Below are 22032 nucleotides of genomic sequence, written 5' to 3'. Positions count from 1 at the left end.
CTTGAATACGATCGAAGCGATATGAGAGGACCGAATGAGGACGATGGTGGCGGGTGAGCACGTAAGAGATATCGGGGTATGGCACTGCTAGAGAGTAAAGAAAGGGCAACGGAAAGTGTAGTCTAGAAACTTTATCCACTTTGCATGCTGATGGTCACAGATTCGGAAAGACAAAATGGCGTGGTTCGTGGGTGGAGAGAGAACGAGAGAGGGAGAGAGAGAGAGAGAGAGAGAATTAAGGGGGTTCGAGGTAGAAGGTAGATCGCGATTCAGCGAGAATCGATTCCCTTTGTGCTTCGCCGCCGGCAGCGACGCCACGACTGTCTTTGCGAGCTCTGCCTCCTCTCCAAACTTTGTAGCCAATTTACGAGCGACCAAGTCAGCGCCCTTCGATTTTACGCTAATCCGATGCCGATGCCGATGTCGTCGTCGTCGTCGTCGTCGTCGTCGTCGTACCGTAGACGAGGCGAACCTTCTTTTACCGCTAGAAAAGGGGCTGCTGTCGGTCCGCTGAACGGGATTTAATTTTTTCTGCCCTCCTCTTTCGGCTCACTCGTAAGGTTTGTTTCGAGCTAACTTCTTTACTCCTTCTCCTCCTCCTCCTCCACATCATCCCTCATCGTTCCTTTACCCTTTCTCCCTTCCTTCTTTGCGCTCTTCTTATTCACATTATCCTTCTGCCTCTTGTTCTTTTTTCCACTTCTCTTTTCTTGTCTCTATTTCTGTTCATCCGCTATCCACTTCATCCTTCTCCTCTTTTCTTGCCGTCTCTTCGATTCGTCGTCTCTCGTAACTTAGCCTTGACGAGTAACCGCAGTCGTTCGGGAAGGTAATGGGGTTTACCAGGGAGAACCGCCAGTAGGTTTCATCCGGTACGGCCGATCGAATTATAGAATTAAGTTCAGCCGTAGCGGAATAACGACGGAACCTCGTTCTTCTTCTCTCCTCCTTTCTTTTCCCAGTGTTCCGTCCGCCTTTGTAAAGGCTTTCCAAGACAAGATATCTGTAAAACTCGTGGAGAGCATTTTTAGAAAGGAACGCTCCTGTCACCTACGAGTCGATATCGTTCACGAACCCGACAGAGGACCGTCGAAAAGATTTCCCTGGGGATTGAATCGAAATCTACCTTCTTCGATATCCAAACTTAGGGTATTATCGAGAGAACGACAAAATAATTTTTACAACGATCTCAACGTTTTGTTCGAAACGACGTTCGATCTTCGTTACGGGTGAAGGATATAGGAAGAGGATCGCACGATCGTTAGGTGGAAGACTCGGAAAAGGTTCGAAAACATCGCTCGAAGTTGGAAGCGACGATTCCTAAGGATCGTCGACGAAGGTAGCGCGAAGATAGGCGAAAGAAAGGAAAGATCTTCCAAAGATGTCGATAGTCGCTTCCTTTCTCGATCCGTGAGAAGATCCACGCGTCCCTTCGCTTTGCCGAAAAACTGGCTTACACGATCGAAAGAAATTGAAATTCCTGGAAGGAAAAATGCGCGAATATCCCGACAGTGCGCATGCGGGATCGTGCGAGTCGACTGTCATCCCAGTGATTGGACGTCCGTCAGTCATCAGGAACGGAATGCGCTATTTCCGAACGTTCCTATTCGATGCTTCGTAACGTCGGAAAAGTTCATTAATTTTCGACGATGACGCGTCATTTCCTCTTTCCACTATAGGCATCGCCACTTCGACATTCCCTCAAAGCAAAGACGCTTCCTCCGGGGCAATCCTGTGCTCGTCTCTCCAAGATAAACTCGTCGAACATCGAAGACGAGGAAAGACAAATTTTCAGAAAATCGTTCTACGACCGATGATGTTTCTTACATAAAGCGCCCGAGTCTCGATAAATACAATAGCGGCGACAACTTCTCCAAACTCGTGATAATCAACGTTGATTGTTAAAGCGAAACGTTGAAATTCAACGGCGATACGAGAGTTATTCGATTTTACGGAAATACCGGTTAGTACGTACATTCTGACACCCGTCTCTGCATGGCCACAACTACATTTGGGATCGTAGAAGCTGCTGTAGCGATAGCAGCCGAGCGTACACACGCCGTAGACGATCGTGTCGATGACGGGGTTGCTAGAGAGATTGTATGCTCGAGTAAATCCGTAGATTGTAAATGCATCTGCGTTCTATGTGTGGACTTGTAAACAATACAGCCCATGGGAAACAATATTCGTGGTGGAACCATGAAACTATGATCTATGTGATCGAAACCGTGCTGTTCTGTCTCTCTTCCTCTCTGTATTCTCGGTATTCTAACCTATCGGAGAGTATAGCACCTTTGTGCATCAAACCTGTCAGAATGAGACGAACAATAATGGCTCGGTGCTATGAGCACGAGGAAAATCGCAACTAATGATGAATCTCGGGAGTTCCACTAACAAGCGCGTAAAAGTAACGCAAACCTATGAGAAACGTGCAACAGCGGTGCTATATCCTTTTCACTGGGGATACCTCGAAATTCGATCGCGAATACTTCGATTCTGCTTGATATTCGCTCTCTCTCTCCTCTCTCTCTCTCTCTCTCTTTCTCTCTCTCTCTCTCTCTCGTTCGCTTTCCCTGCTTTTGATACTCATCTTCCTCCATCATACGTGTCTCATACAGTTCGCTTTGATATACGCGCAAATACGTACGTATGTACATGCGACTGCTCGTCGGTCACGTACGGCCACAGCCGAATCGCAAATTTATCGCTATTTCGAAGGAATTAATTTGTCAAATAGGAGTTTGTCGTGCGGAAGGAATCTTCTCCGGTATCGATCGGAATTACTAATGAGGTAGTTGCCTTTGCAAAGACTAAAGCATTTGTACGTATGTACATATCTAACCGGTATATCTCTCCCTTATCACAAATTCTTCCTCCTTCTCCTCCTCGTCTTATCCTCGTCGTACAATGCACTATGATCCACTTTAAATAAAGCTTCGTTAAACAATTTGTCTCGAAATATAATGGTTCTTCGAGTTATTCAGTATTAGTAATAACTCGAATTAAGTTCATGTTCCTTCGAATCGTATCAACTTAATTCGTATTTCATGAACTTGCTGGTGTATAAATTCAGGAATTCGGAGAAGGAGAGAAAGAGAGAAAGAGAGAAAGAAGAAAAAACGAATTACGACAAGAAAAAGATAAAGAGTGACTGGCGAACACTCCGTCGAGCGAGACGGGATTTTAAAGCCGCTTCCTTCTCATTATTTGCTACGCACTGATTGAATTACCACAATTAACATCAAACATTTTTTAATTCAATAAAGCATATTTTGCTGGTTCTTCCGCGCGTTTTAGAAGAGTTCTTTCGATGCACGGATACACGGTGTTTTCTCTCTTCTCCTTTTCCGAGCTATGTTACTTATACCGGCTATCCAGCTCCCATACACTCGTAGTCCACTAGAGCATCGTTACGGTGTAATTAGTCCGTCCGCGCGCAATAAGGCTCGTATTAAAGATAAAACGTTTATCCTTCCGCAGCATTTTTTTAAAAAGTCTTGCTACTTCGATAGGACGCAAGTATTCCCTTTTTCGAACAGAACGGTATTCTCTAATACAATTGAAACTTCAAGCATATCAAATATTTCTGTTATATTCGTGCTTATTTTAAATTAGGAAGCTTACATTTGACGTAATTTGCGGTAAAAAGATAGCAAACTTTTCCCGGAACTTTGTTTTGTTATTTAAGCTCTACGGGCATACGCTTCGTGCGCGCTGCTTCGAATAATGTTGTAATTATGCGTCTAATTAGAGAGTTCCTTAGTAACTTAATTTGTGGAAGCACTTGCCAAGTATGTCTCGTCTATCGTACCTCCGAGAGAAGGAGGTCACATTACACGAACATAATTAGGTCGTGGATAGACAGAGGAAGGGAGTGGGAGGAGAAAGAGTAGAGGTCCATGAATGTACAAAATCACGTTTACATTTCCGTGTTTGTCCGGTTTATTCCAAAACGTATCAAAAATGTTGAGCCGATCTCGAAGAATTTATCTAACCTAGAGACAAAGATAAAAACCCGGCGTGCTCGGAAAATCGTGCGATTTCTTCAACGTGCTTTCGCATTTTCATTCGACGTATACGTAAGAAAACCAAAAAGAAGGCGTGATTTAATTTTTAAGAATACAAGGATGACAAAGATATAAGAGTAAAATCGTTCTATAATATCTTTGAAAACGCTGATTTTAAATATGATTTCCTGCATGCCGTCACAAAGACCGGCTTTCGGAATTAAATTATTGCGTGTGCGCTGCTTGTTCATAGGAATCTATAATGGTAGAATTGAATTGCTTTTCCGAGAGCACGATTGATTCGCCAAAATGAAGCACTAATCAAAATTAATTTCCGTTATTTCGTTAATGACACCGTGTTTTGCCGTGGTCCTCGTCACGTCTACAAGCTCGATTTGCTACGAATTAAGGATAATTAAGAATTCATTGACAGTCAAGTAAACAGAAAATCTGCGATGCGCAAAGTGACCGCTCTATCGGCCTTTCAAGTGCCTACGGTTAGATTGAAAAATTCCAAGAGAGCTAAAATCTCACTGTTATTTCTTCGTCGGATCGAATATTCAACGGAGAGCTAAGGAAATTCGTCTGTTTTTTTATAATGCATCAAACGTTGTTTGATCGATCGACGAAAGTTACGTAAATTCTTTCATTTTAAAGGTAGCATGATTCCATCTGGTAAAGGAAAAGAGGGAGGGAAAAAGATGAGTGGGGGATTCGTCGATTCACAAAAGTTGGTACAATAAGCGAAGCTTTCCTTGTCTAGCTTCCATCGTTTCTCGGAAAGTTACACGCTCGTCGATGCGAGACACGATGGTGGTGATCCAAGTTACGCAACGCAACGGTAAAGGAAAGAGCGAGAGGACGAGAGAGAAGAGAATCGGGGAGAATGGGAGAGCGAGAAAGAGAGATAGAGGGAGAGAGAGAGAAAGAGAGGGAGAGAGAGAGAGGGAGGGAGAGGGAGAGAGAGAGAGAGAGACAGTAGAAGAGAGAGGAGGGAGACGAGGGATAGAAGGGTGAGTGGCGAGAGAAACGCGGAGGCAGGCCAGGCAGAGACTTCATTATAACCTCATCACTTCCCAGCGAGTGCATTCGAATTGAAAAACGCGCAGGCTTGTTTTGAAGCACGGTTACCGTGACAACGCGCGCGCGAGCACGTACGCACGCAGGCACGCACGCACACGCTTCTCTCTCCGCGTGACTCTCACTCTCCGAGGTGTGCTCGGGCGCTCGTTCGCGTTTTCTCTTAACGTCCGTGTGATCGGCAAAACAGGAGAGATAGGATGGATTCGTCGATGGGGAGGTTGCTCCGTGAGGGTCGGAAGCGAGGGCATCGGCGAAGCAGTCACTATGACAACGGTGATAGGCGAGGTGTTAGTGCGCATCCGTGACCACGCCTACGTCACGACGCCGTGACGTCAGAGCGCCGAGCGTAGCGCGCGCGCGAAACCGAGAGAGGGGTAGCTACCGCCTGTTGCTACTTCCCTTAGACCGGCATCATCCCTTCTCTCCGAGCCACCCTCCTTTACTCTCGCGCTCTCTCTCTCTCTCTCTCTCCTTCTCTCTCGCTTCCTCTCTCTCTCTCTCTCTCTTTCCTCTTCTCTTTGACGCTTCGGCTCGATGCTCGGCTCAGCTCGGCCGTGGCCTCCGGTTCGTTGTGAGATCTCCTCCACCCTACCACTACCGAGCATTCGTTCGAGAGTGGGCGCGAGCCTCCTACCACACTTTCTCTCTCTCCCTCTCCCTTTGAAAGGCGCACACGAGAGAGCCCGTTTCCCTCTCGCGCGCACGTTTACCAGCCAGTAGCGATCCCCACGGCCACGACCGCGAGCCGAGACGAACGTACAGCCACCGACAACGAGTCGGTTCCTTGCCAGTCATCTATCCGACTACACGGCACGCCGCGCTCGCGCGCGCGCTTTTCTCTTATTCTTATATATTACTTCGCGTCAGCATTTACGAATAAGCCGTTGACTCGATTAACATTTTCTCCAAGGGATCGTGTGTCGTCGTCATCGTTGAGACCCAGTTTTACGCGTTCGTTTTCCGGACGCTACGAGAGCCGCGTGAACATATACATACGTATACGTACATATATGTATGTATCTATACACACGTACATAGTGTTGGCGGGAAGACTTGAAACCAAGAGGACAACTGCATCGATACACTCGCATTACGTTCTTTGAATTACGAAGGATCTAGTGGAACGGATCTTCGTCGCTCATCCTGGCTGTACTCAAGAGAGGACAATAAAAAACGTGCCTGCCTCCTTCTCTCTCTCTCTCTCTCTCTCTCTACGTCTGTCTCTCTCCCTTTCTCTCTCTCTCTCTCTCTCTCTCTCTCTCTCTCTCTCTCTCTCTATCTATCTATCTATCTCTATCTGTCTATCCATTTGTCCATCTATTTCTGTCTCTCTTTATCATTCTGTATCAAGAAACTTCGGTATACAGCGGCTGGAGACGGCGCAGTGCGTGGCTTCTCGCCCAGCTGGACTTCGAATTCAGTCTATGGATCATAGGTTAGAACACTATTTCTTCATTTTTTTTTTTTTTTATTACTTTGAGCGAAAACCAGAGGACGTTCGTTTTCGGTGAAAAAAAAAAGAAAAAAAAATAAAATAAAAAGCATGGGAGAAAAAGGAGAAACACGCGAACGCGCTACACGCACACGTGACAACTTCGGTCTCTCTTCGACGTGCTTAGCGCGTGCCGCTAACCTGTTGCCTCTACTCTCTACGCCATGAAGGAGTTTTCAGAGCCGATAATCGAAGCTCCAAGGATATCCGTATTTCCGTGTTTTAGACTTCAAATATTTCTTCGATACTTGTTATACGGAGAACCGTATTGCACGAATCGTACGATTTTCGGTAATGTCGAATAGCTTAGAGAAGTGACGTACAAAAACTTATCAACCAACGGTTCTACCGTCCATAGCCGAGGTATAGTCAATGTTTTATCACTCGTCAAAATTCTTTAAACTCCACGTGATAATTCCGTAGAAAGATCTGACCCGTCGATCTTAATCTTTGATCGTTTTTCCTCCATACCGACGAGCTTAGAAAAATATTACTTGGAATTCTTCGTTTGCGTATTGGATATCAAGCTTTGAAAAGCGAGACATTCACTGTATCTTAACGGATAATTTAAAACTATAACTATAAACGTATCTTTATTAGAGAATAAATCCACCGAACGATAATCGTCCATAATGTTCTTGCGCGATTATCGAGGAGCTTACATTTTCATACTCTGTTAAATTGAGCGGATCGATACCTCTTTGGAATGTACCATTAATGACGATTCGAGTAACCAAAGTATCGAGCTTTTATACATTCGATCAATTATCCTTGATTCGAGCGACTATTGATAGTTTACAAGTACGTCGATCCTTTGACGGTGAAACAAAAATATATGTATATTTTACCGATAGGACAAAAAAGTAGTAGATATTGCATTTGTATATTAGAACGAAAGTAGTAAGTACCGTACGTATAGTGTATCTTTTTTCCGTAGGCGAGTAACATTAGTAGGAAAAGTCAGCTCGTACGACGACGAAGGGGTGCACAAAAGGCAAGAAAAAGAGATGATACGCGTAAAAGGGGGTTGTCGCGTCGTTCGATGTAAGATATATATCTTCGTAGTAGGTTGCGTGACCGGAATTCCAAGGAGGTTAAAGTTAGATTTGTAATGTATTTTTCGTCGATGTGGAAATACCTATCGACTAGTTCGTGCCACGTTTCACCGACGTTTCGTAATTTCCGCTCGCCTATCCTTTTTCGATTGACGTGGATGGAAGCAAAGATTTACGTTGGGAGTACCCAACGTGTGACGGTAACGTGTAGTACGACACAAACACACGAAGGCTATAGACGGTAAGAGTCGTTGGTAGGAGCGTGTGCGTACGAAGGGGGAGCCCTTTAAAACCCTCCAAAAGTGCGAGGCAGGAATAAGAATATCCCTTTGTATTCCGAATCGCCTCTATTGCTTGCGGAACGTCATTTTTCATCGCAACAATGCACACCTGCCACTTCGGCATCGTTCATCGGCGAATAATATTGGAATTTATATATCTTTTAAAATAATCTTCGATATTTATCTACAGACCCAATACATCGTTTTTCCTATCGACGCGCATCTATGCGGGATCACAGTGAGGATAATGACGATGACGGTGCCCGATCCCAGTTTCCATATTCCGTCGAATTTCTGATTCTTTTGAATTTTCAACGTTATAAAATTCTCTCTCAAACTCTTCGCTCCTACATCCCGAGCGGTCGTCTTGTTTATACTCTCGCCGTTTCTTCGAAAGTTTATCCAGCGGTTTGTTCTCCCAACGGTGTTGCATTTGTCGGGATGCAACGTGATCCCGAATAAGATAAATGAAGCTTGCTTCTACGTTTCATACTGCCGAAAGAACGGCGGAATATAGGTTGCAAAAACGAACGGATTATTATCGGTCGAGAACGTCGACTTCCCAATCGATCTTGTATAATTTATTTCTACACTCTCCTTTCTTCCCTTGGCGCAACAAGATATACCGACGTGCAAATAGATCGCACGCTTGCACGAATCATTGCCGATCGCGCTCTCGTCTTTTAAAAACGCGATATGATCGTACGCTAGGTGGGACTCCCTTCGAACGAAAAGTTCGTCCAAGTCGGACAATGATTTATCGCGTGCTAAAGCGAATTATTAAGTATTCCCACGAAACCCTTGTCAAATCGGCGAACGTTTCATCCGACGATTTTAAAAGCGAAGAAATATCAACGATTTGACTTTCTGATTTTCAACATCTATTCTTCGAGAGTCGCATTCAACGAATACGTACGAAGTCGACCACTCTAGTATTCCTAAATCGAATCGTCGTTAATTTTTAAATCCCGTAATACGCCTACCAGTTGTTCGAAACGTTGCCAGCACTTTGGCTTTCGTAAAGACCTGCGAACGTCGGTGGTGTTCGTGCCCTTTAATGAAATTCTAGCTTCTGACAGTGCGAAGGAGACTCGACTACGCGAACACATGCTGTCTGATACATTATATACCTTCACCCATGTAGGGTATATAAACGGTGTCCTACTCAGGTATAATGCATTACGGCGGTCCGTTGTGCCAGGATACAGGGAGCATGCACGGTGCATTGCCAGAGAATGGAGTAGGCACTATACATACCAGAACCGGACTGAATTATACTCCGTTATGGTTGTAGCTTCTATAGGCACTGCTTACTCGGAGAGAGTTTCTATATCGTATCAACCGCTACTCGATATATCCAATAGGCCCAACCGTGTTACCCTCCTCGTAACTTAATCGTCGAGGCGTTATTCCTCGTTTATTCGGAAATTCCGCTAAATGCATCTTGACTCGCTACTTTGCGACTCCATCCTTAACGGCATTTAAGTCTAAATATTTTTATGCGATTTTTCGCTTCTTACCGTTCTCATTGTATTCCGAAATTTATAAAGAAGGCTATTCTAAACTTCGTATTTTCGTTACTAATAACCAATTCTTACGTTTTACGGCCATATGTAAATAATTTTCGATCTCTTTATTTCACGTCTCATTCTCATTCGTCGCTATTTGCTCTGGGATTTTCATAACTTCCTTCGTGATTCGCTAAACGAAAGAATAAATTTCATTGTTAATTAATTCGTCTGCTGGCGTTGCGCTTTGTTAGCATCTTCTAATTTATTCAATTTTTTGTCGATGATTATGTCTCTGTACGTCGAGTATTCGTTGATTACTTATACTTTCTTTTTCTTTATTGCAGGTAAGTTTACTCAGCGGCATTACAATATTCGACGTAAACTGTAAGTAACTTAAAAAGTCCGATATACCGTCTATGCTGAATGTTCCGTTTGTGTGATGGTCTTAGTATAAAATGTTGGTACAAGTAGAGGGAAGGAAACGCAATTCGCTTTGCAATAAAAATGTAAATTAACGCGAGAACACGTGAACAGTATAGAGGGCTAATCTTCGCGGGTGGATGCAGAGGGACGACGCCGTGGTAGCTTGAATAAACAAACTGAACTTTGTGGCCCCGGTGACACCTTCTCTCTTCCGTCCCCGTTAGCCGCGAGTAGTGCACGGTCCAAAGGACGTTGTTATGACTGCTAATGGAAAACTATCCAATTCAAAGAACAAAGTGAAGTAACGAGTTACTTCGTCGCTCGACGAATCGAGAAGAAGGTAAGAGCTCGAGAAAGTCTAACGAATGGATGGAAAATTGTTAACATTAGAAATGAGGGTGATGGGAGAAAAGGGTGCTGTCTCATTCGTTGGCCAAAACGCTAAAATATACACGAACGGAAAGGAAGAAAAAAGTTAAACGCGAATAACGAAGGATAACGATCGCGCTTTCTCGACTTATTCTAATCTACGTATGAGCCGTTTATTTTCCAAGCGGAGATAGTCCATCAAAAAGAAAAAATGAAGTAAACGATGATAATGGATATAACTCGATATCATTCTTATATCCGCAAAGATTCTCTAGCCAAAAAAATTCAAATTTCCTAATGTTCGATCGATGGAGATATTTAAACCCTCAATTCGATATAAGAATAAACGCATAATTCATATCCGAATCAAAAGTAAACGTAATACGTTCTACGTAAACGAGTGAATTTACAGGAATATTTCAACAATTCAATTTGAATTTTAACCATTCGAACGAACTATAGCATCCACGGAATCGCAAGAAGTAGCATCTTGTTGCTTTAAGCACCTACAGAATGTGAGAATCCAAAAAGCACGTTATACCTTACGACGATACGTGCACTGTCCAAGGTAGAAACGAAGTTAAGCATTTCGTGGATGAAAATCGTTCAGTTCAATGATCGCTATGATCGTTATTATCGATCAGAATTTCTTTTTGTTAGGACATTCGGTTTTATCAAACGATCGCGATTTTAGAACGATGAAAATGGCAATCCGAAAGACCGATTCCTTTTATATCTCTCAGCGTTATTATGAAGTAATACGCAGTTGTCGAAAACATAATAAATTTTTAGTACGCGAAATGGAACGCGGAAACTTAAGAAGATTGCTGAAAGAAGATTGATACGACTAAAGTATTAGCTGTTTAATTAAAGTTTAAAATAATTCATTAATTTTGTAAAGCGAGACGAATCAATTCCGATATAACAAAATCTTTATTTCTTTCAGCCATCTTCGACAAACGTTATTGGATAATAAATTTTCATTATCTAACATCGCAAAATATATAAAGATCGTCTATTAACGTTTACCGATATTTTTAAATCTACTGAAAAGCAAACTGTTAAATATCTCGCAATAGCGAAAAATAGACTTGTTCCACTTTCAAAATAAATGGCTCGTATGTAAAGATAATAATATCACGAAATAAAGCTACGAAATATTTCAAAGCAAAGTATCTTTGGATTAGTGAAAACGATGAATAAAATGTGTCAATACCATCGTTGAAAGAAGTAGAATCGGTCCTCCTCGCGAGTAATCGTTTGATCTCGAAATTTCTCTGTCCCGAGCAACATTATCCGGCAATTAGTAAGACCTTGCTCGTATTCGAGTACCTACATCCGTCCCTCAGGAAGGCTCCGGACTTTTGAAGCTTAAGTCTCAGGAGAGATTTAAATTTCAAAATTTCAATCTGGTTTGCAAATCTGCTCGTCTCCGGGCTCGCGCTGGCTCGCGCGCCTGCTCCCGCACTTCCGGCTTCGCCTGGATACCGGCAGATTGCACCGGCACGACATCAAAAGTCTTTTACGTCGCGCCTTTCTTTTTTTTTCTCTTTCGTTCCTTCTGCCCTCCTCTCTCTCTCTCTCTCTCTCTCTCTCTCTCTCTCTCTCTCTCTCTCTCTCTCTCTCTCTCTCTTCTCTCCGGTATCCATCTTTTCTCTACTTATCTGCCGTACCCGTTTCGTAAAATCGTCCAATTGAAAATTTGGAGACACAAACGACGCGCATTCCATCGAGCGAGATAAAAATTATTCTTTCGTCCGAAGCGACCTAAATGCTTTTTAAACGAGTCGGAGTCTTTCGATAATGAACGTGATTCAATGTACGCTCTAACGTGCGAGAAACTTCCTAATTCCTTTACCAAATTATACGTCTTCCTTTCTGTCGCGGAGATTCAAGAAAAACTACTAAAGCGAGAGAAGAACGAAAATGTGTGTGGGTGAGCAGGAGAAGAAGAGTTTGGCTAGGGTAAAAGCTCTTCGTTACTCTTCGTTATCACGAACAAGAAAGTTCCAACGTTAGGAAGCTACAGTAAATATGTCACTTCCGCGATTGGATAGCAGCCGTGCTAACACACGGCAAATAAGTCAACTTTTCCTTCCGTTTCCCTCGTCTTCCGGAAGTTGGTTCTTCGTTGACGACTTGGCAACGTAATTACTTTACGAGGTATTACGGCGCGGTTCTCGTCCTCGACGAGGACGTCCGGATACTCATTGGAGGTCCGTGAATGGAGCTTGTCCGTCGTCAGTCAAGCGGGGTGAGACTGGAGAAAGCTAAAACGAAGAAGTAGAAAAGGAGAGAGAGAGAGAGAGAGAGAGAGAGAGAGAGAGAGAGAGAGAGAGAGAGATGGAGGAGAAGGGACTAGCCCGACGAACGTGTAGAAAACTTTTAATTTTTCGTCAAAAAACTTTAGCTGCTCGTTACGGCGTCCCAAGTGCGTCGCACCCACCAACGAGGCGAAGTAAAATTAAAATTCATGTGGCGCGTCTTTTCTCGAGCTCGTGTCACACGGGAGACCAAGAGGGTGTCCTGGAGGACGAAGTGCGCGCGACAGGACAACGTTGGAGATAGAGAGAAGTGAGTGTCCTACGTATGTATATTTCGAACGAACGAGAGCAAGAAAGAAGGGGCTACGTAGACAAGGAAGAGACGAGGCGAGGGGCTCTAACTGAATTTGCAAATCAAATTTGGTCCCTGGTCTACGAAATTCTGTCGCAAGAGAGCGAAACGAAGCGACAGGAGGGCGGTAGGAAGTGGAGGACGCGCGAGGCTTCGAGCCAATTATCGTTCCTAATCCTCTCTTACTTACGCCCGAACTTGACGTACGCTACGATTACTTTTCGCCCAATGTTTTCCTTACCAAAATACAATTGTTTCACAATTTCGCTTCTTTCTTTCTTCCTAGATTAGCTAGATCTTTCAGTGGTTAATTCATGATATTAATAATGTAGAGCGTAATTTTTTTGTCTGCCATAGTATTGACGTATTTGCTTCATTGAGTGTACAAAGTACTATATACTTGCTGCATGGGTATGCTATCGATTGATTTTTCTGCACGCACCTGCATTCATTCGTCTCTGCACTTTTTCCGAATTAATCGCAAACCACTTGCATTAATTATCGTGATTCGTTCGAAAGCTCTATTTTATCTAACAAATTTTTCTTATCGCAACGTTTCGATATTGTAAGCGTACAAACACTAAAAGTATTGATATCGGTCGAGAAAGAGTTTATTCTCTCGAAGATTTTATGTCGAGCACGCGGTGAGATGGACGTTGTATTCGTGACGAATCGGATCGATCAACCTATTATGGGCACTGACAATCATGCGATTAGTAGAAATGACGTGACCTAATAAAATTCAATCGTCAGCTTCCAAATATCGTTCCTTCTCGTTGCAATTTCTAAAATACTTAAAACCTCCTGCTAGGAACGAAGTATGCGTAGAAAGATCAGAGAATATACTTTATACGTGATTTACGAGAAATAGTTAAAAAAAACGACGAAGATATTAGTGATTGGTAACAAGTGGAGCGTATGCGTTCCCGAAACTCTTTGGAATCTTGGAGGACTTTTGACGAGAGAGATAGCAATTTTATCTTCTTTTCCAGTGCGTATGTCTTTCTTCGTATTCTAACACGTCCTTCATCCGCCTCTGTGCAGCTCTTCTTTCTTTCCTCTCCTTCCATTTTCTCGCATCGTCTTTCGCGAAACTTTTCGAAACTGGTCTGTTCTCGTTGTAAAGTTTTAACGAGATCGATTTTACGTTAGTAGGATAGGTATGAGAAGACTGAGCGATTGTCCTGGGAATATCTGGACGACGTCCCATTGACAGCCAGTTGTGCATTGTCCCTTCAGTTCTTTTCGTTTCTTTTTTCTCTCTCTCTTCTTCGCCGTTATTTACGCCGTAGAACGTGGACGCAAACGTGACGTTCGTTGCGTTATCGTATCTTACTAATCGATCGAATCCATCGGAAGTTTTTTCTACACCGCGGAACAGCCCACGGTTTTCTCTTTAAACTGTTTTTTCAACGTTTTTCAAAAGGCCAGTTTCGAATGTTGCCTTTTGTACACGCGCGACATAATGTCTCTTCGGTATATGCAAAGCTTTAGCGTTGCTCTAACGTTTTCAGATTAAAGGAACGTCCACGAGGTATTTTCCATATTAATGACCAGTAGAACGGCAAGTAGGGCGTCCGTTTGAAATGCGGCGTACAAAATTACGGAACTGTATTCGAAACGTTTCACTCAATTATCAACGAAACGTATGTCATGCGTTTTATCTTTATTGAAAATTAAAGTTTAATAGGGCGCAGAAACAGGCTTTTAAGGTCAGGCATATACATTCTGCAAATAACTATACCGCATTGAACTACCAAATTATTTGAGAGGTACAAATAATATCGGTTTATAACGTTCGATATTCGTAGAATGGCTATTTGTTTTATAATTGGTGTTCGTATATAACACATTACAGCTAATCTAGCGGCTACCATACGATAGGGAAATATGCGTCATACTCATATTAATATATCGACAGTTTGCTCGGAGCATTATGGAAATTACAGATTTCACATATTTTCGTACTTTCTCGAAAGCAATAACGCTCTACGTCCTCTCTCTCTCTCTGTCTGTCTCACGTACGCAAGTAAACACGGACATACACGCGCGTACTATTGTGAATCATTCCCTTAGTTTAGAATTCGTAGAAATAAATATAAATAACGTTGTACGTATATTTCCTCTTTTGTCGTATACGCGTTCTCCGAAAGTGATATTATATTACAATATTTATTTTGTAATGCTTCAACGAGTCGAAGTTTTTCTTCCGCTTGCGTAGCACGAAATGTGGTCTTCTTCGTAACGGGAAAAAGTGTTGTTATGTTTTGGAAACGTAATGATAGAAGAAGGTCATGAGTCAAGAAATACTTCCGTTTGGGATGGAACATACCCGCAGTATTCGTTGGTATGCCAAAGGGCAAGCAAAGTCGGCTGTGGTAATCCTGGTTGCGCGGAGTTTCTATAATCTTCTCGAATAGTTTAATCTTGCGGAGTTTCCGCATGCTGCTGGACCTGATCTAAGGAACTTAATACTCGCTGGCGAAGGTCTCGCGACTACGCTGTTCTAAGAATATAAATACTGCGAATAATTCTTATTGAAATTATCTGTAATCTTTATCGTGTTCGAAAACGGACAAAGACTCGATACAGACTTAAAATTGTCGTTACTTACACGTAGATGGTACATCGTTATCCCTCGGAAAAATCGCGTCTATTAATTGAAAGCAGCAGTTAAAGGGTTTTATGCAAGAAGTTTCAAAGTGCCGTTTAATTTAATGGTACTTGAAGACTTTCTGCATAAAGCCGTTTATTAGAACACCTTGCGTGGAGTACGGTGGCTGTAAGTCGAGACTTCTCTTAACTTTTCGCTTCTGCCATTCAGAACACTCGGATTACTATGATGCTACAAGATTTTGCGGATGTCTCTTATGTCCTGTTATTTTTTTAATTTTCTCGCTAAAAGAATGCAGATCGCGTCGTTTGGTTATTTAAGATCTCCCGTAGAACTTCGATGCGATCGTTGTTATGAGAAGACGAGGCTGTCCCGTGATGATAATCTTTGGAAAAAAAATATTTTATTCGGCTTTACGGTCGCGTTAGCTCCTCGAGTTACTCCTCGAGTAATTCGTAAAACGACTCTCGAGAGCGTTGTCGCGCGCTGAGAAATTCATCGGTTTGCGAAGGCCCTTGTAGGAATCGGGATTCTACTAATCTTCGCGTCGGACGGACGAAGAGAAAGAAGAGAAATAAAAAGGAAATGGGAAGAAAAGTGCGAACGTATACGTCGCCTTAAAGTGACATTATTGTGATATAAATTGAGATATAGAGTGGTGGAGCAGGAAGTTTCAGGGGTGGTGACGAAGAAAGTTGAAGGATCAGCCGAAGCTGTTAGTCTTGATTATCGTGGACAGTCGTCGTGGAACCCTCGCGGTGCCGACGACCAAACGGAAGACGCATGGTCTCCTACCGACCACGAACCTTCCCGTTGGGGGCTATTAATTCGTACAAATGCCACCCTTTATTAGACAAGACCTAACTCAGGCAACGGTGTGCAACGTGCCATTACGAATACATATACGCAGCTGTTACATAGTATTCCCCGAGTTTCTAGTGTCCCTATCTGCGCTCGAATCGTACGTAAAAGGAAATTTGTAGGAGGACGTTTTTGTTAGATGCAAGCACGCAGCGATATACACCATTTTTCGAAGGGATTTATTTGCCTCGGAAAATCTGTCAAGATTATCTACGAGAAAGGAAAACGTTCCTGCATAAAGTAAATGTTTATTCGATTTTTTCCTCGTTTATGTAACGCGATTTCGCGAGCTTTAGAAATATACTGCAAGTATTCCTCGTGCGACTTCGAACGAAGATTCTTTCGAATTCACGACGGTGACGAATGGAATACGTGAAAGGAAATTAGGACCAAGCGTGTTTAAAACGTGAAAATGTTGCTCGCGAAGTAAAAAAAGGAAGTAGAAACGGAAGCCGACTGGATACGGTAACAATGTGGTAATTCACTGTCATGCGTTTCTCTCTCTCTTCGAGAGTTCAGTCCGCCACTTCGGAGGACTTTATTGAAGTCCCGTCAATCTCTGTCATTCGTACCTTCCAATTTGAATGAAATCGTCCGGGCAGATTGGGCCGCCGCGGCATATCGGGCGAAAGAGCGACGTTAGGACGACGGAATAGGCAATGGACTTTACACGCAAACTCGAAAGACAAATTGGACAACGTTATACTCCTGTGGCAAAGGCGAAACTGCTTGGAGCAGGTGTATCGCAAAATATATATTAGCAACGAATGGGTGTTTGGTAATTAAAATGTCTCCTTTACCTTAATTGCGTTCTACGAGCGTGCCGGAGAGTATTCGATGCGCTTCCCGGATTGTATCTTTTTACTCCTCGAGCTGTATCGCAGCTCGTTGCGCGTGAAATCTTTTCCTCGCGTATTTGTCATCCGTTCCTTTGACGCGTCCGGTATTCTTTGATAATTCTCAACCAGAGATCCAAAATTCTCGAAATGCGCGAAAGGCAAGGCGTTACGTAACGCGGCACGAGCAAGAATCTCGTTACGCGTCGCTTTTGCCGCGTTACTAATGAAGAACTCGACGAGAAGATGTTACGACTTACGGAAAGTCTACGGTCCAAAGGCTGTGCCTTGGTCTTATCCTTTTTATAATCGACGACAACTATTTCACGGGTGTATCGTTATTTCTTCGACGAAAATGTGTTTCTGTGATGGAAACTAGCGAGTGTAAGCGTGATTCCTTATGAACGCCGGCAGGGTCTGGATAAAAGTGCAGACAAAGTTTTTCCACCGAAAGTTTTCACGCGAGTTATCACTCCTTTTCTATCGCTATCGCGTCTACCTCTCCTTCTCTTCGTTTCCTCCAAAGTCGATACGCACTTACGTCGGGTATTTCGTACCTTCGGTTTCTACATACCGGTTAACGACAGCTTCGACGATTAATGCCCATTTTTCTTCCGTTCGTGTTACTTAACTCGAGTTATTTGCCGTTAGCATTGTGCGATAAAAGAAAAAGTTGGAAGCTTAATTACTTTCTAACCAACTTTCGACCGCGAGTCGTTATAGAGTTTCGCCGAACGTCAAAAAGAACCGTTTAGGGGTCAGCTTCAGATTCTTTTCTGACATCCTTCATCGTAGTAAAGTATCTAGGAACCCGAATCTCCAAGGATTATAGGACCTTCGATGCGGCAAACGGCGAAGAAGAAAGGCGGCAAGATAGGGCCGGAAAAGGGATAGAGGAAAGGAGATGAAACTCTCGATGGAGAAACTCATGGGAAATCGATCACTCTACTTTTGGTAGTTAATTAAACTCGAAGTTATTAAATTCATAAAAACTGTACGGATGTTGAGACTACTTCCAGTTCATTTCTCTCCTGAGTATACACACCTGTTCTTTCGATCTTTTTATTTTACATCGAGAGCTCCATTATTTTTTTTCTTTTTATTAACCGGGAACTTTTAAAACATCGTTACGACGCGAAAGAAAATGAAACGTACGATGACTTTTTTATCGGACAGCTCGCATATGCAGAAATGGTCATTGTTTTAATTATGACTCCGCGTACGGATCAAGAGAGAGTTGCGTACTGGGACATTATTTCAAGCTCGTATTTTCGCGTTACCAGACCGAACGAGAGATACGGTTGATCCCGTAAAATATTTCCAAGCCACGGCTGATATCGAGACTGCGATTCCACCGGAGAGATCCATCGAGACAATTCGTGCACCTGCTTTCTGCCGACCGCTTTTCTACGATCATGACAGATGCAAAAGGATTTACGGATGAGAGGTGGTAACGCACCCATTTTGCGAAGGGTAAACGAAAAAGACGGAAGATATGTCGGATTAGGTCACATAACTTTGTCCTTTTTTCACTGTTTCCCATAGAAGCGAAAATCAGCGGCCGCCTAGCCTTTTCAGAGGAAAGAAAGCCGGGCGGTATCGAATTTTCCGAGGTAAAACAGCAGGCGTACAAAGCTAGCGAACGTAGTAACGTTCAAGTTATAGTTTCACCCTTCTCTCTCTCTCTCTCTCTCTCTCCCTTGTAGTAGTTCCTTCAGCTTCTTGGGAAATGAAGGAGGAGGAAGAAGAGGAAGAAGAAGAAGAAGAAGAAGAGGAGCGATAGGAAGGAAACGAAGGGTGGAAAGAGAGGCCCGGAGGCAAAGAAAGCGAGGGATGGAAAACGTTAGGGAGAAAACTTCGGCCTTTTATGATTGCAGGGATGCTCGCGTACTTTACGCTGGCCCGTAAACTCTTCTCTTTGCAGAGGAGCTCGTAGCCCTTAATAATAGATTTTCACGAAACGTCGAGGGCAGAGACGAGAGCGAGAGGATGGAATAGGTGGAAAGGGAAGGTAGAGTCAGGTGCAGGGAGGGAATACTATGTTGACGTTAGGATGAGAGGTAGCTCGTAGCAGTAAGAAAGAGGGAACATCTTCGAGATGGGGGTTGCATCGTCCTCGGGTCGTCCTCGCGTCATACTCGCGTCGTCCTCGCGTCGTCTTCGCGTCGCTCGCGCATAAGTTGTCGTTTCTATCTCGAAGATCGCGGTGCTTACTTTGAAAATTTATTTTTCCCTCGTCGTATAACGTTGTAGACGCGAGAGGGCTCCGAACGAGTTGGTTGACGGACACGAGCTTTCTTCGAAGTTTTGCATGCTATCTTCGATACTGGATGAGACTGGAAATAAGAGCAAAAGAGAGAGAGAGAGAGAGAGAGAGAGAGAGAGAGAGAAAGAGAGAGAGAGAAGATTTCAAGGTGTAAGTAGTAAGTGTACGAAGTTGGTCGCATTCGCATGCATCCATTCACGAGTGTACGCTGACAGATAAACCGCCGAGTCAAGCTATTTGACTTGCACATTTCTAGCGTTGCTTGGCGCACCACCCTCGGACGTCGCTGGGAGTTATAAACGGGCGCTTTAGAGCTCCCTTGAAATTGGACTGCGGGGAATAAACGAAGAACCTCTTCTCCTTCTCTTCGTCATCACCTTGAACAAGCCGGTACATCCTCGCCGAAATGATCTCAGTTTCGTTCGTAATCGCGTTTACTCGTGAAATCGTATATGCGTTAAGCGATTGATCGATTCGTATATGGAACGATCGACTCCGAACGACGAGGTGCATGGAATTCAAAGAAATCGTATAAACGCGCGTACTAATCCCGTTACTCCGTCTTTGTAGATTCGTAGATTTCTCGTCTCGGAAATGAATGAACTCGTCGTTCGAGACATTCGTAAGGAAAAAACATCGAGTCGTTATAAAGAATGTCGCTTCCCTGAAATATTTCTACACCTCCCAACTCTGCGAAGTCTGCGAAGTAACGCGCAGCAGTAGTTTCCAAGTACGCTCGAAAGAATTTCTTCTCACCGGCTATACACTCTCTCCTATCCTCCTAATGTAGACGGAATGGCATTGAACGGAGGCAGCGAGGCGACGAAGTACAGAAGTAATGGGACAGGCAAGTGCTATTGTACACGCATAAATACAATTCTGGGATTAAAAAAAGTGGGCCGATCCTCTCCGACGAGCAAGTAGCAGTGCCGCTACTACTTTGATCCTTTTTTTGCTCGCTCCCTGTACTCCAGAACTCTTACCGTCACCGCAATACTCGTAAAGAAGATCCGACTCGTATACTACTGTCGCGAACGTTGAGCCGTCGGAACGCGGAGAGAAAGCAACCACCTCTTATACCTCCAGTCGCTTTGCTCATTTCGTTCTAGCTTTTTTCTTATTATACGCGTTATTATGTGCTCGTATAATCTCTATTACATAGATATATCGGTCCATTGTGACAGGTAGTTTCCGAGGTACATCGTGTTCTCCATCGAAAGAACAAAAAGTGAGAAAGAGAAGAGTCAAGGAGCGATGAAGGAGAGACGAAAAGGGTGAATACTCGAAAGAGGAAAACTACAAACACTCTTGCGCGTTGCACCTCTTGGGAAAGAGCTTCCGGCTACGACTCATTCTCGTAGCCTGTAAAGAAACTGAGAGACCTCCGGTAATAGGTAGAGGGAATGAGAGAGGGAGATAGAGAGAAGGATGAAAGAACGAGGAGCGTATAAAATGAGGACCATTTCTGAAATGATAAAATCCAGAATATTTCCAGCTTACGCAAGGTATAAAGGAAAGAACATCCTGCGATAGAGACGGGAAGGCGAGCGTTCACGAGAATGTTTTTTTTTTCTCTGTCTTTATCGCGAAAGTGCGAACGTTATTATCGAAGACGATCGATTTTGATAGCTATCCGGCATTAACCTTCCACTTTCTTGCGAATTTTATTCATGTTCGGTATAACTCTCTTCTTTTTAGTACGATCCACTTATTTGATTTTACTTTTTCTTTTTTTTTTCTACACAAGCCTCCTATCGTACTTTTATCATACTCTCCCGATTCCCATTTCTCCTGTATATTACGGATGCTTGTGTAAACACTGAGAGAAAAAGAGAGTTCCTTAATATCGTACGGCGCTTATCTCGAAAGCATGTGCGAGATATGTAGACTGCGAATTGTAGATCCGCCAAAGAGCGCGTAAAATATACGCGAAAGAAAAAAAAATCACCACGGTTGTTGACGCGAAGTGCTAGAAAGAGTATTTCCTTGGCGTGTACGTTTCAGCGCTATACTTTCGGCAAACGTGATAGGCAACGTTGAGAAACAGGTACCCGATCCCTCGAGGAATATTTCTATATTCATCGAACGGGCAAACTAGTAAATTATTCAGACGGACCGAAGAGAAGGTCGAGAATTTATCGAACGACTTTCTCGTTCCGTCCGAAATTTGCGAATGATTAAAGTTCCGAGATAAAATGTAAATTGCATATCCGCGGAAAAAGGAGATCACTCGTAGCCATTTGGAGAAAAGGGCTGCTGCACTTTCGGTGCACAAAGAAGCATAAAGATGGGTCTCGCTCGGGGCTCAGGCATTTCACTACTCGCACCGCGCATTAATTCGAAATGAGATTACTTAGGTACGTGAAGAGGACCGTCTTCCGAGCTCTTGCACTGTTAACTTAAATTGACTATCGTTCTCGAAATAATGGCAATGTCTTTGTCGCCTTTGCGACCATCTTCCGCCTCCTCATCAGCTCTACCCTTTCCGTCCTTCCCTACGGTTCTCTTCCGTATCTTCGTATCTCTCTTCTCTACCTCTTCCATTTCATCCCTCTCCCTCCCTCCCTCGCGCTCTCTCTCTCTCTCTCTCTCTCTCTCTCTCTCTCTCTCTCTCTCTC

The 22032-nt window shown here is 43.5% G+C and overlaps 1 protein-coding gene across 14 annotated transcripts in view; it reads left to right on the top strand.

Moving 5' to 3' along the window:
* LOC122633679 (CUGBP Elav-like family member 4) overlaps positions 1-22032 on the top strand; it is a 469576-nt gene that overhangs the window by 266712 nt on the left and 180832 nt on the right. For 3 of the 14 annotated variants that reach the window (XM_043821894.1, XM_043821888.1, XM_043821891.1), the window contains exon 1: positions 6067-6525. The exons of the other annotated variants lie outside the window; for them this stretch is intronic. The gene's annotated coding sequence lies outside the window, so the exon portion shown is untranslated. Of the gene's footprint in view, positions 1-6066; positions 6526-22032 lie in introns of those variants that run through there. 14 annotated transcript variants of the gene reach the window in all.

Source organism: Vespula pensylvanica, chromosome 13, assembly GCF_014466175.1.
Source record: "Vespula pensylvanica isolate Volc-1 chromosome 13, ASM1446617v1, whole genome shotgun sequence".
Classification (NCBI taxonomy): domain Eukaryota; kingdom Metazoa; phylum Arthropoda; class Insecta; order Hymenoptera; family Vespidae; genus Vespula; species Vespula pensylvanica.
This window is presented reverse-complemented; position numbering and strand designations above follow the sequence as displayed.